Consider the following 12,407-nt stretch of genomic DNA (forward strand, 5'->3'; position numbering starts at 1 on the left):
CCAAGTGTAAGAAAGCCTGTCTGAATGGAAACCTCCCAGAAGGTTGTGCTTCCAAGAGTTTTACCACTAGCTAGCTCAGTGATGAGGAACAAATGTGCCAATGAAAGAGACTATTTGAATGGTCTCAAAATAGCGTGATCCCTCAAATAGTGAAGCTCTTTCTGCTGGCTTTCTTAACCAACATAAATTGCCACAAGATGTTTTTATCTCAAAGATAAGAGCATAGAAATAAACCTGCATTGAGTGTTGGGATGGAGATCAGTGGTAAAGTGCCTGCCTGGCATGCACGATACCCTCTTTATTCCCCACCACTGCAGAAGACAAAAGAAAAGAAAGGAAGAAATGCGTTATATATGTAGGTCCATACATATACCAAGTGGGTCCCTGAAACTGACTTAATTATTCTCTAAACATTTCACTACAAAGTCCCTCAGTCCGACACAATCAGCTGCTCTGAAACAAGATGTGATCAAGCACTCTCATGATAAGATTAGACCTGATGGTAGACTATGTGCCCAGTGTCTGTTCCTGTTTTCTCTTGTTAATATTCTTACTCTCAAGCTGGCCATGAAAATGTAACAATTTATTTTCTCTTGAAATTAGAAAGATGGTGGGGGGGAATGGCTTAGGAATTGTAGACTATTTCACAGTTCCTTCTCAACAGACTTCAGAATTACCAGTAAGGGACAAGAGAAGCCTGTTCTTTGTCGAGTTCCGCACAGGTCACTGGTAAGTGGTGGACCCTGATCTCAAGAACATCAGCTGACTTTCAGTCTGGCACCCCAGTATCCCACTAGAAAGATACCAACCAGTTGCTTCTATCAATGCTGAAGATTATGTAAATAAACAGGAACCATATTGATGACATGAAGGGATTTTCAAGAGCAGGAAAGTCAGTGAAGTAATAAGGCCCTGAGAATCGTTAGGAACCACACTGGGGATTATATTTGCCAGTTGGGAATTCTGGCCATGTTACACACATCCCTTAGCTAAGGAGAAAGCCCCATTGTTTGCAATGAGATATGACGTACACATGAGGCAGAAGGTCGCAAAAAGCCACTTGATCTTCCTAACCAAAATCAGACAGCACTGAAATTACCTCCAATGGAAAGCAAAGCACAGCATTTATTGGACTTAGTCACTGTTTTGCTGTTTACTCCTTCAGATGATTCTAGGTGAACTCTTCCTCTTCCATGCCGTTCACATTATCCTGAGGAGAGCACAACTCTCAACCTCGTGGAACTTCCTGCAGCTTTTGGCTACATCACCCATACAAAGGTGAAGATATACTTGGGGTTACTGCCAAAAGATCAACTATCAGGCTGAAAAACATCACCCAGTGCTCTCATCAGAGAACTATAGAACATAAATAAATTACATTACTTTCCCAAAGAACCATTTTCCTAAGAAATAGATGAATTGTATAAAGCCAAATTTATAATTACATTTGATTCATGTTTAGTTTTTGTAGTGGAAATGACAAATTGTTGATCTGATTGAGGGAGGTCATCTTTGTTGTCTGGTAAGTTAAAAAATAATGCTTTATGGTTGGGAATGTATCTCTGTGATAGAGCACTCACCTGCATGGGGCCCTGGGTTCCAACCCCAGTACCAAAAAGAAAAAGAAATGACTTTTTAATTAGATATATTTCTCATCAAAATAGCTAATAATAGTCTGTCAAAAGTAACTAGAGCAAAATTTAATACTAGTGGGAAAGGATTTAAAATTTTTACATTTATGGATAAATTTTAAAATGGAACATTTTAGTGCTTTTCTTCCTGCAGTCTCTTGGCAATGCTACAGGAATATAATATTATTCTCTACTTAATCCTCTAAATTCCTAAAATTTAAAAGTCAACGTTCAAACGCCCCTTGGCTTGACTCAAAGAATTTAATCACTAGGTCCATGAAGATTTGAAAGTATATTAGTTATTTTGCAATTGCAATGTCCTCCTCAAAGTAGCATAAAAAAATTTAAAAAAGGAAATAAAAGAAAACACATAAGAGAAAAGAGAAAGGGGTTTGGTGGCACATGCCTTTCTTCTAGCACTTGGGAGGTTGAGACGGACGGGTTCAGAGTTTAAGCACAGCTGTGATGACATAGTGAACTTCAGATTAGCCTGGATAATCGAGTAAGACCCTGCACCAAAGGGTGGGGTGGATGAGGAGAAAGAACAGGAAGAGGAGGACAATGAGCAGCAGCAGCAGCAGTAGCAGCAGCCAGACATAGTGGTGCGCACAGGAGTCCCTACATACGAGATAGTAGCGCGCTAAGCTTGAGTTGTGGAATTTGAGCATTACCTTCCTTAGTAAGTCTAAAAGCATTATATATATATATATATATATATATATATATATATATATATTAGAGAGAGGTATAATAAAAATGTATTAGTGTATTCTTAATTTGTTGTATACACCTGCATAAATGTACTTATACAAATATATATTATGAAATTTGGATGCTTAGGAGATACATGAAGAATAGAATCCTTTACTTCCTTTCCTCAAGAAGATATTTCTTATTATCAACAATTCCAGCTGACTGTTGGAACATAACAGAACTTTTCCGAGCATCTCTAATTGCCCGAAACTGACTAATACATACAGTCCAGGCGGCTCCAGTCCACAGCCTAGCCGATGCTTCGTGCTTAAGTGCTTGTGTTCCAGTGTGAAATCCAGTTTCCCAGAGTGGGCTAAAAGAGCAGGACAAGATAGCTGAGTCTGCTGTCTGAGATCACCAGAGTCCTTTCCTGTCCCCTTAGACCCAAGGTGTTCATTTTCATTCTTTAATCTAGTATCCAAATTCTGTCCCATACTTTCTAAACATTCTGGCTTAAAATTGCAATAGCAGTTTGATATTAGTGACAGTGTATGAAAATATTTCCACTTTGAAAGAGAAAAAGAAAGATGAATGAAAGAAAATATACAAGCCAAAATTGTGTTTATTAATAAAAATTACTTTAAAAATAGGAACTCTCTCTATGTGGCCCAGTTTGTCTTCAGTCACAGCCCTCCTGTTTCCGCTGGCTAAGAAGTACTCACTTTTAACAACCCTTTCTTATTTCCAACCCTAGCCTCTATTTAAGCCAATACAACCAACTGCTTGGTAAAAGCCTACTGCTGGTCTGAGTCCATTCACAGTGGGACCTGCTGGCAAAGATGTGACTGGATAGGTTTTCTTATAGTTATTTTTCATGTTATTGAATCTGAGACAGATTTGAGGTGGCATATTGAGTCAAAACAACAGCCTTTGAGAATGCAGACCCAAAGCGCTGACAGCCTGAGGTGAAGCTCAAAGGTGGATCATAATGTTCACCCATATGTGTTTATTCTCTGCCTTTAAGGCCTTCTCGTGCTCAATGCGAGAACAGTGAATTCCCTGAGAATCTGTATACAGATGTAATGGTCAAGGTCAGCCCCTCCTCTATATCCCCACCACAGTTCTTCCCAATTCCATATGTTCTGCAAGCATATGTGGGATCCTATTTCCACAGAAAAGGTGGTTGATAACCAGGAGTGAGGACAAGTTCTCAGCCATTTATTATGTCCATGTTTCCTGCATGCCGTCAGAAACAACTGGTTCCGGACATTTCTGTGATCACGTCTCCTTTTTCTTTCCGTTGTCCCTTTGTGTTTGCTCCCCTCTGCACTACGCTTTCAGGGCACCTTAGCTGCTGCCTATAAAACACACACACACACACACACACACACACACACACACACACACATTTTCCCAAATCTTTATCAGTGTCCTCCATCTGTAGATACTGTAGATACACGGTGTGTTTCACGTTGACTTTCTTGCCACTGTGGGAAGCTAGGCAAGAACTCAAAACGGCAAGGGAGCGGGACTGGAGGTGGTCACAATCATGATATAAAACAATGCTGTCTTGTTGGCTTGCTCAGCAGCTCCGACTCTGATAACTTCAGCTTGGAGACTCTGGCCAGAGCATGACACAGCTCCTGCCTTGGCCCTGATAGAGAAAGGAGTACTTGTACACTTCCCATAAACATCAGTTTGTGATGGCCAGAAAGTCTGCTGTAGCCAAATTGCTCATGCATCCTGAAGGCAAAATGCAGCCAACATTTTTATTTGCAGCATATGGGCTAGACTTTTATTTATTTATTTATTTTGCTGGCAAGTTTTATACAAATCACTATATTTGACTAAAATTCTGAGTATTTTTTAAGAAAAACAGACATAAAAAATTACTAATATTAGCCCAAATTACTTGCTCAACGGGAATCCTGTCACCAGAAATAATTGATAAAAATGTATATACTACTAAAATTTCAGTGAAAAATTATCAAAATTCTTTGTATTCAGCTTAAAATCAAAGAAAGAAAAAAAATCTGCAACTCACAAAACATTAGGTTTATCACACAATAATCAAGTTCCAAACTTATGCAATTTTAAAGAGGTATAAATTAAACCCCACCCTGCTTTCCAGCCTTCCCTAGTTTGAAAAGGCAGTGACCACACTTCACATTTTTCTTTCTCTCTAGTTTTTCATTCCTCTCCTGTCTGTAGTACATGCCAGGAGTCCTTCCCTAGGACCCACCTGTTTAGAGCAAAGGTACCAAGTCACAAGCAGGAGCAAGTGAACCATTAGCAATAACAACTTGAAGCCTAAAGCCAGAAGGAGGGTATTAGAAAAGTTAGAGGCCAAAGGTACTTTGTCCCAGCACAGAAGAATACCATAATTTGTCACTGACCTTTCCCTGTGAGTGTCCAAAAATACAGTTTAGCTGGTGGTACTGCGGGTCAAACACAGGCCATCTCTCCTGCCTGAGCGGCACTCATAGACAAAACCTAATGTATTTACATTTCTACCAAGCTGGAAAACTTGAAAGGGAGTAGCTGGGTTTTTGAGAAAGACGGGACCAAATTCATCAATGTATCCCAAGGTAACCACCTCAAATGCAAGCCTTTCTACTAACTGTGTGTGAAGCTCATGGGTGTTTCTGTTTCCGGGGCAATATCCCAAAAGGAAGATACCCATATCATCTTTTTAGTTTTCTGTAGCAATAGATATTTCAATCAGGGAAAACTGACATTCTGGTAAGTTTTCATATAGTTAGGGGGCAAAATTCTAATAGCCATTCAAACCCAACTTAACAAAAGATACTACGGTGGAAAGAAAGCCATACTGAAAAGGTCAGACTTTGTCATATATCTAATAATAAACAATTCATATTTGGACTGGGGTTTTCAATTTTTTCTTTATGTAAAAAGCATCTTTAGGTTACCATGTGAAATAAATATTACTTATTTTATGATACATATGTAGATTTTTTTAAAAGACTATTATAACTTAAATGAGACAGAATATAGGAAAATGCCAAGCATACTGCTAGACAAATAGAAGGTACGTGTCTTAAAATAAGAATTCCAAAGGAAGTGGTTCAAGTCACATTTTTGTCCTCAATACTGAGCTCTCAAATTCTTCTGTAGCTTCCCGAACAGCCAAAAATTCTAAGGTGTACTTAAGTAAAACCCACTGTTATATAAAATATAGGTCATTTTATTTGCTAAGCTATGTACATATAGGTACCCTCTGTGGCTTTCAAAGATATTATTTTAACAAATAACATACTATGAAAATTAGCAGTACATTTTCAACCTAATTGCCTTAAATTTTTAGTGTTCAGCTTGTGAGTCTCAGTTTCTCCTTGAGGGAAACAGCTTCTTACGATGGTTTCAATACACTGTCTGTTTGGGGAGGGTTTGTATCTTTTTCTGTTGCCACATACTTGTACTTGTATCATCATCATGGGAACATTCAACATAGTAGTCCATCTCCCTGCTTCGAATATTTGCAAACCTGTGGACCCATTTCATGAAGTGATTCATAGCAAATTTGGCTCCACAGTTGGTGTAACTGGCCCCTTGTCAACTATATTATGAATACAAAGGTTTTGTCATTAAACAAAATTTTTCCTCATTAAATATTTTGCCTTGAAAATCTAGAGTATATATTGTCATCAGTAGGTCTCACCGGAGACTTTTGTTTTGCTTTATTTTATGCTATTCTTACTGATCAAGAAAGGTGATTCGTGGGGGGGCTAATTTTTCATGTCAGTGTATTTAAAATTTGGGGTAATGAAATTGAGATGAACCCCCATATCTTGTGATGATGAGTGAAGACCAGAGGAGTCCACACAGGATAACACCCTGCACATTCAGCCTTGACACAACAGTAGCAACCCCAGCCAAAGCCGGCTGACGGCTGTGGAGACAGAGCGTGGTGACTCTGACATCAAAAGCAAGCGAAACTGAGGGTTCTTCTACTGACTCCACAAAAGAATTTCCAAGATACATTCAAACGTTCTTCTTAGGTGATCGAGTTAGTCATCACTGGAAAAATATAAAAACTATACTTCAATTTTAATGAAGTTTCATTTGTTTAATTAGCTTGGAATGATTATTTTGAAGATGTTTAGTTGGGTGTAGTTTGGGGGAGCTGGCTGCTCTTTGTGGGCATTGCATAGGAATTTCATGAAAACCTTAATAAAACACATTACTTGGTTTGGACTTTCAATTCATTATAATGCTTAAAAACTAATTCATGTTCAAAGTCATAATTGCATGACAATTTAGCTCTTATTACTATTTAGTTATAGCCTAATGGAGACTGTATCCCTCTGTTTTCTCAAAACAATAAAGTTCTTAGCTTACTAAATAATATTCTGACAGGAAATCATGCTGCCCAACCAGCTTTAAGTGTGCCGAGACCTGTCTCTGTGTAGTTTGTACCAAACTTCCATGTTGCCTGTCATGTGACTGCTGCATCTCGAAGCTGCCATTGTCATCGTTTCTCCGCTGTGGTGTCATGTGCACAGGCCATGATGGAAACATGGCTGGGAACTCCTTCCTCAGCATCGAGTCCACAAGGTCTGAGGCAATGCAATAACACTGTAGTCCAAGCGGCTCACTCTGCAAATCCTCTTCACCCCTGCGTTCTTTCCTACAAATGCCGAAGCAGTGTTTTTAGGTGTTTTTAGACTTGTAATAAAAATCGGTGTCATATTTACATAGTCAAACTATGTCGAGTATTTCAGTTTTAAAATGCTGCCTACTAACAAACTAAAAATATATATATATATATCAACTAATTTTCCCATATAAGTGCTCCAGTTCTCTTCTGCTCTCAGTATAGGCCTGTCTCAAATGGTATCTCTTGTCGCTATTATATGTAAGATATGAGGAGGGTACGATGATGGGATTTTTACCTGCCTAACATTAGCTGATAAAACTAAAGACTGGACTATCATCCTCAGAAGTGATCCATCTAATGCACTCCAGTATTCCAAAATACCGAATGTGGATACCCTTGGTGCTGGAGTGCTTGCCTAGTGTGTGCAAGGTGTGGGCTAAACCAGTATCAGAAAACTAACAAACAAAAGTTGATATCTGAAAAATTAATGATTATGGACATTATGTATTGGGGAAAGTGGGGAGGGGGGAAAGGGAAAAAGGGGGGAATGGAAGAAAATGGAGAAGAGAGAAAAAGCAGCAATGCAAACAAAGGAGGAGCTAATGCTTATAGTGTATGTTTATGAAAAAATGATCAACTTTGGGAAGTGTGGACACTCAGGTACTCGTGTGTTTAGGATCAGAAAAGGATCCTCAATTATCTACTGGGTTTTTCCCCTTTGGTTTACTAACGTCGTATTTTTCCATTTTAATTGTCTAACTTGGAAAAGTCATTAATTCAAAATTTAATGCTAGAATTATAAACTTATTGTTAAACTCAGGACAACTCTGTAAAGACTCATATTAATTTTATGAAAAATTATGATGAAGGTATTTAGTACTGTCAGTAATTAATACCTACAAAAAGCCTTGTTGGGAGTACTCCTGGATGATTTCTCTATAAAACATATTAATCTACAACCACTTCTTTTTCTCTCCAGTTATAGAGATTTTAATTGTAATGGCATCCCTAAACATCCCCCAGGTTACAAATACTTAAAAAATATTTTTTAAATCTAAGGAGTAAAGTATCAGAAATTAAATACTAAAGGAGTAGTTCTTTAAATAATTCTATACATGTAAATCAAGTAAAACAGCTTCCTGTCTTGAAGCCATACATGGCATTAGGTTTGCAGCTACAGTGCATGGTACATCATTCTTTTTACTACCTTCAGTGTCTTATAAGGTTTTCCCACTAGTCTATAAAAGCTCTGAATGCTGCAAGGAAAAAGAAGCACAATCCATATTTTGTTTTAGGAGTTTCCAAATGAGTGACCCTGCCCCGTCTCCTCATGTAACAGTTGCATTCCATCCTAGCCTCTGTTGACTTTCAATACAGATTCTCATTAGGGGCTGAAGCATATGCGTAAGTGGCTAAGTCTTGTCTAGTCTCATTCATCGGCCTCTACATGCTTTATTTCATTATATCTGCAAATGAGATATTTTGGTTTCAGTTCTGTAAAGAGGATGTGGTTTAGCATATCCGTGTTTGTTTGGCTGTCCATCCTGCACCATTAATACAATGCATTTTTCTCCCATTTAATGGTGTTTGGATCTGTGTCCCTGTATCTGCTGCATTTTAACTCCATAAAAAAGAAAACATGATTTTGGATTTATAGTTTTGCTCATCAACTCACTAATTCTGCACCAATCAGCATACTTCTCTGCATGTAGTTGTCTGTACAATTGTTCGACATCAAATACCTGTTTATTTTATGTCAAACTGTCTATAAAGTTGCCAGCCTTGTTCTCCATTTCAGTCTGGTAGAATAAGTGAGATAGAAAATAAATGTGTCAATGAATCATCTGTGTCATCTCCGTTCTCTGCATGAAACCATGTTAGCATCGAGCATGGCACGAATGCTGTTCCCCAGCAGCCCATGATAGCCTGACGCCCCATGGCCGGTGGTGGAGGCAGGTGGTTGTTAGAGAATATGGGGAGGTCTCAAGGCCTAGGTCCTGGGGGTTGGATCCTTTACCACTCAAAGGCAATCGCTTTACAAAGATGACAGGCAAATGCTGCTTGCTTTACTCTCTTTAAAGAACCCAGTGCAGGTCCTGGAGAAATGGCTCCGCAGTTGAGAGTGCTTCCTGCTCTAGCACTGGACCCAAGTTTAGTTTCCAGTACCTATGCTGTGCAGCTCACAGCCACCTGCAACCCCAACTCCAGAAGATTAGACCTCCCTTCTGACCCTGCAGTCACCAACACACACACACACACACACACACACACACACACACACACACACTTTAAAATAATTTCTTTTAAATCTAATGCAGACAACCCCGCTAAAACTCTGGGGTAAAATCATCAAAAGTCACTGATATAGTCTCCCACTGTTATTGTAGAGTCAACTCAGGACAGTCCCTATGGGTAAATCAAGGCTTCACTCGGGACCCAGCACCAGCTCCGTGGGTATGTGACCTGTCATACTCCATGTAAAAGCAACCCTTCAGAGAATAGCCCCCACACACATATGCACTAAGATAATGCCTACCGGTGACATCTTGAAATTCTTAGTTTTGGAGGGGATGCCTTATCGTTTCATCAGATGTGTAAAATGTAGGACTTCCCACCTATTCAGTTCCTCCAAAATAAGAGGTTAAGGAAATGAAAGACTTACATAGTGCTTCTCATACATTCATTTGCTCATTGACTCTTCATACTGTATTATCATCATCATCCCCATTTTATAGAGCAGAAAGAACCTAAGTGCCTTGTTTAAGGTCACATAGCTAGGAAGGCCAGGGTTTGAACCCAAGCATCATGTGCACTGAGGTACCTGACCTGGGCTATGCTGGATCTTGCTTTGTGCTGCTGCCTTTCCATCAGGGAAAAGCACTTTCTTTTGTTTATTAAGATAGTGTTTGGGAAGTGCCTTGGGTTCTTTCACCTTAAAAACTATTACCTAAAAGTTTCAAGGATGATCGCTTCTGAGAACTGCAAATCTCCCCAGAAAAACAGCCCTGTTCTTGCTGTCAGACACTCATGCATGTTACATCAATAAGATAGCTATAAACTCCAAGTAAAATATCGCCAGTGGACGTGTGCTCCCAGCAGAGATCCTGGTCTCTCCAGACTCCTTCTACATTAGGAAGAGAGGAGAGAAGAGCAGTACTGAGGGAGATATCATTGGGCTTGACGCTCCCCTCCATCATCCCTCTGCCTTCCTAGCTCAGAAACTTCCACACATTCTTCCTCAAATGACAGCATACATGAGTAAATGCCACCATAGTCGTATCTTGATTTAAAAGAAGAAAAAGCTCATCGATTCACATGGGTAGACATGAGAGTTTGGAACTGGTGTAGAGTGCCTCAGTACTAGACTTTAGGAATTGGACAAGAAAAGAAATGAATGCTGTTCTTTCTGGGTTCAGTGTCACAGATGGGGGGAACAGGGGTCCTTAAAATGTCCACTGTCCCAGCATCCTTCAGATTTGATAATACCACCCTCTGGATAAAGTATAGTCATTGTCTTAGTTAGGGTTTTATTACAGTGAAGAGAATCATGACCATAGCAGCTCTTATAGAGAAAACATTTAATTGGGGAGGCTTACAGCTTCAGAGGTTCAGTCTATTATCGTCATGTCATGTCAGGGAGTGTGCAGACATGGTCCTGGAGCAGAGAGTTATGTTGCTCAGGCAACAGGAAGTTGACTGACAGTCACACTGAGGGAAGCTTGAGCAAAAGAGACCTCAAAGCCTGCCCCCACAGACACACTTCTTTCTACAAGACCACACCTACTTCAGCAAGCCACATTCTAATGGTGCCACTCCCTTCAGGTGTCTTTCTCTTTCAAACCACCAGAGTCATACTCGAGGATCGGCACCCAGAGTAGGTGATCTGTTCACGTTAGGAAATTATAAATCTCCCAGTAAACATCTCTATTCTATCCACCACACTCTTCAGCATTCTGCTCTTTGAAGATTCAGGGAAAACAGATTAAGACAAAAAAAAAAAAGTAGAAGGTCATCCATTCCTAGAGTTCTACCAGAAAAAAATGGAACAAAACCTGATTGCCAAATTTTCACCCGAGATGTGTTCCCTTCTCAATGCTTCAGTCCATCCTATTCATCCCCCACTTCCCCTCAACCTTAGAAAGTAAGTCGTGCAGGGCATGATTTGGGAAACAAAAAAGATGGAGGTGGGAAGGGGATAATAGCATGGCTCTAAGAGAACTAAAATAAGATTTTCTTCCCTCCCTTCTCCACCGTCCCCCATAGTCAACCTCGTGTAAATAGATGGGTTTAACAGGGTGACTCAGATGGGTGCAGAGCAGCAGAGACTGCTAGAGCCAAAACAGTGAGCACTGCTCACTTATGGCCAGGGCTTTCTTAGTCCTGATAGAGGCTCCATTGGATGTCTTCTAAAGATATAGAGTGCCAGCATTCCCGGCCAATGCTTTAGACCTTAACTAGAAGCGTGGTCTAATGAAGATCCTGATCAATGCTGTTACTTTGATTCCTCTGGTTGGCTGAAACATGTGTCCCCTCCTCTGACTGGGATTTGTGGTTTCTCAGGGCACACAGTGATGCGGAAAGCATCAGCTGAGAACAGGTGCTATCAGAACTCTTCCCAATGCCCAGTGCAGTTGAAGCCACGTGTCTATAACACACAAATAATCTAGATGGGTGGGGAGTGCCTTCAGAGGAGAACTACGGGGAGCTCTCTGGCCCAATGAAAGAGAATGGGAGAGATTGAAAAAGAAAGTTAACCCAAAAAGCAGCAACGTGTTCAAGGACGTTTTAAAAATGCTGTCACTATACAGGAAGGCAAGAATACCACTCACATAACTTACCAATGTTTAATCCTTAGCATCCAGTGAATTCATGCTGCATCTTTCAGTGCTGAGTACTAGTTTCAGACTTAATACCAGGGACCTAAGACTCATGACATAAGGAACCTACCACCAAAGAGCTTGCAGGCAACATTGTGGGGAAAGCAAAAGTCAATACAGGTATTCCACGCCATCGACTCCTCTGTCCTTTTTATGTCACCGCTGAACATTCCACTGACTTTTTATACAACACCCAAAACAAGCACCTCAGGCAATCAGAGAAACTAATCCATAGAGCATTTGAAGTGTCTTTGTCACTACAAGGAACACAGGTCGAAATACCTCCGTCTGCAGCAATGATAATTGCTGTGGCAGCTGATGGACTTTGGGAGCCCATTCTGTGCCAGATACTATCCGGAGAGTTCTATAGTTCTGCTGTCTCCTTTGGTCCTGTCTCTCAGAAGCAGTTGGCTAACGGGACACTTCAGCAGTCATCAATGAAGACACATTTGGAGGAAATGTGAATAAACTTCAGGATGAGGAAATTAGGTGCCCTTTAGACAGAGCCTCCGTGGTGATGGATGTCTCACATTAGCGATAAGGACAGAGCTGGTGAGATCGTCTTCCCAGGATGTCTTCAGAATTAGG

The sequence above is a fragment of the Microtus oregoni genome, unplaced genomic scaffold (assembly GCF_018167655.1).
Source record: "Microtus oregoni isolate MIOR12 unplaced genomic scaffold, Mior012 000017F_ref0000208, whole genome shotgun sequence".
Lineage (NCBI taxonomy): Eukaryota > Metazoa > Chordata > Mammalia > Rodentia > Cricetidae > Microtus > Microtus oregoni.